Source organism: Lissotriton vulgaris, chromosome 8 (genome assembly GCF_964263255.1).
Source record: "Lissotriton vulgaris chromosome 8, aLisVul1.2, whole genome shotgun sequence".
In the NCBI taxonomy this organism is placed as follows: Eukaryota; Metazoa; Chordata; class Amphibia; order Caudata; family Salamandridae; genus Lissotriton; species Lissotriton vulgaris.
The window spans coordinates 156,319,015-156,322,125 of NC_141696.1; the positions used below are offsets into that span (position 1 = coordinate 156,319,015).

At 41.1% G+C, this 3,111-nt stretch overlaps 1 long non-coding RNA gene across 1 annotated transcript; it reads left to right on the plus strand.

The window, feature by feature from the left end:
• Positions 1-226: 226 nt before the first annotated feature.
• On the plus strand, positions 227-674 carry LOC147696785 (uncharacterized). The gene is made up of 3 exons (XR_015299119.1): positions 227-282; positions 376-459; positions 574-674. It is a non-coding gene; the product is annotated as an uncharacterized LOC147696785 (long non-coding RNA).
• The last annotated feature ends 2,437 nt before the right edge of the window (positions 675-3,111 follow it).

Consider the following 3,111-nt stretch of genomic DNA (forward strand, 5'->3'; position numbering starts at 1 on the left):
AATAGAAGAGTCCTTGATGTTGATGATGCTCTACTTAAAAAGGAAGCTTACCTGATATTACGATTTAATAGCCACCAGACTGGGCTAAACTCTATGTCTGAAATCTCAAGATTATAAATGTAAATCTCCACTGCAGAAATATAATGATAGATCCACGGACTACATGTCCCACAATTCCTGAGGTCAGGTGACTTAATATAGTACCCACCCCCCTTCCAACATGGCGCATTGATGTTTGGTCGCCAGCACTTGGAAGGGGAGCCTTTAACACAAAGCTAAAAGGTAATTGAACTCTAGTAACCGCTACCGCTTTTTGAATCCGGGATGTTTTATAAACAAATCAGTTAGTGACTGAGCGCCCGTTTTTTCCTGCAGATTTGATCACGTTCCGAATTGGTCTTCAGTGATGCAGCCCTAAACTTGCAACAAGCAGTTCTAAATACGTGACCTGAATTCAAGGTACGAACGTCTGCCTGTTGAGAATAATTGTTGCCTTGCATTATGATAATGTGAGTCAAGAAGTCAGCGCTTATTGGAAATGATGGTATAAACATTCTATGTTGCCGCTTACAGGTCCCACACTGCATGAAACCACGCTGATCTGCCTGAAAATCATTTGTGAAACACCGGTATAACCGACGGAGGTTTTGAAAACACGCGAACCCAAGCGCAGGTACATGCGTTGCTTAGTTAAAACTTTGCACACCTGGTTCAGCAAGAAACGAGTGTCTTTTACATTCCACCTCATTTTAACCCTTTAGGTTCGCAACTGGCACCGGTGGGCACGCTACAAGTCCCCTGTGTAATTACCTGAGATGCTCCACGCAAACATCTTCAGGTAGTAAATGTCACAAATGTCTATAAAATGGTGCACGCTTTTGGCATCACAAACTGACTTTATCCTGGCACAAATTGTCCCTCTTTCAGAAACCCCGGCAGGGACCACAACAAGTAACTGAACCCCCCCAACTGAAACCCTATAGAAAAAGTGCGACAGCCTTTTGTAAGGTAACCCCATTGCAATTACAGTTCACATTGGAGCATTTTATAGAGGCCTTTTAATTCAGGAACTTATGTATATATTTTTCTCTTTATTTTTGCACAAAATCAAACAGGAAAATCCCACAGCCCTGATGAGAACACGTTAATTCATATTTCGAGTTCGAAACGCGTCGGCCTATTGGAGAATAGCACTCTTGAATGACTGAAACATTGATTCAGTGTATTCTTTTCTTTCACTGATTAATATTGTGCATGTTACTGATTCATCTGTTCTCCAGTTGATTTTCTCTTGATTTTTCTTAATTGTGTCACCATTCCTTGATTGGAATTGCATCAATAATGTGGACATTTTGGTAATGTATATATGATATTGACCAAATTTGAATATTGTGCAAATGTACATATGAAATGTACATATGAAATGTTTTGCTTTATGTTTTATGTAGTAGTATCATAATTTTGTACTGTTTAGTTTTTGAATAACGGTGTATATATGGGATGTCTTTTTTGTCAAACTATTTGTTGTTTGAAAATCAATAATTCATAAGGTATAAATAAAAATACCATACAAATCCTCAATCAATAGGTGATTTGTTTCTCTAATTAAGGAGACGTTGCAAAGTATTTGTACGGACAGCACTGCGTTTTTTCTAATACTCTCTATTCATGGCTGATCATTCTCTGTCTGTCAGTAGTGAATGCAGAGTAGTGAGTAGTGAGTGCTGAGTGCAGAGTAGTGAGTGCAGAGTAGTGAGTGCAGAGTAGTGAGTGCAGAGTAGTGAGTAGTGAGTGCTGAGTGCAGAGTAGTGAGTGCAGAGTAGTGAGTGCAGAGTGGTGAGTGCAGAGTAGTGAGTGCAGAGTAGTGAGTGCAGAGTAGTGAGTGCAGAGTGAGTGTGCAGAGCAGTGAGTGCAGAGTGAGTGTGCAGAGCATTGTGTGCTGTTGAGTGCAGAGTGCTGTGTATTGGCAATGTTAATGACAATGCCATTTATTTGTGATTTAAAGAAAAAAAAAATGTCATGAGCAATGCCAATAGCTCTACCATTAATGATGCCGAGACCATTGCATTGCAAATGCTTGTATTCTTCTAGCACCCGTGGTGTTTTATGTGTTTTTTGGGGGGGTGCTTAAAAAGTCCCTTTTATTAAAGAAATGGGTTACATTCAGTCTTGTGATATTTTTGGTTTCCAATAAGTAGATTGTTAATTGTATGTAACCTCATTTTCTAATGCTCCATTCAAGAGATGTTTCCACTATGAAATGCAGAGCAAGGGGAAAGAGCACAAGTGATAGAGCGAGTGAGTGAGAAGGGGTGTTGAGGATGGAGAGAATGAAACAAAGACAGAGTGAGTGAACGGCAGGTAGGCCTAGAAGAGGAGACTAGAAGTGAAGGCGACATGCTTTTCCCTGCTTTTGACCTCCCACCCATCCCAAACCGACCACAAACGTACCCTCAATGCAACTTTGGTATGCAGAACTTCACGCCTCAGCCAGTGAGGGTGAGTCCCAGGCCAGGGGCTAGAGAGCAAAAGAATGCATGTGCTCAGACGTTCCCTGCTAGGGACAGTTGATCTGAAACAAGGTCTGCTCTCTTGTATCCAGCAAGGATCTAGAAATCCTGCATGAATCTGCAAGGCACATTGACAGCATAAATTTGCATAAACTGCCCCACCTTCTGCCTTCCTACTTCCTGTGCAGCAGTTGTTTGTGTAGAGAGAGAGGTCACAGGCAAGGTAATTTTGTGAGTAGGATACAAGACCCTAAGTAGCTGGTGAGAGGTATGAGGTATTCTAAAAGCATAAAAACAGTACACCTGTGAAAAGAAATGCTTTCATATGTGATCTTCTGTGTTTATTGTCCTGTGCATAAAGTTGCACCTTGTGTTTGAAGGTTTAAAATATTTCAAGCTTGCATGGAGGCAGAAATTTCTTAGTGACTTTTATACATTTCTTTAGACTCTGCACTGTCAGGATGGCCGAGTGGTCTAAGGCACTGTGTTTAGGCCGCAGTCTCCTCTGGAGGTGTGGGTTTGAATCCCACTTCTGACATGACTTTTGGAGATATAATCTCCTTTATCAGGTTAACATCTGATGGAAGTTGCATCTGTTGGT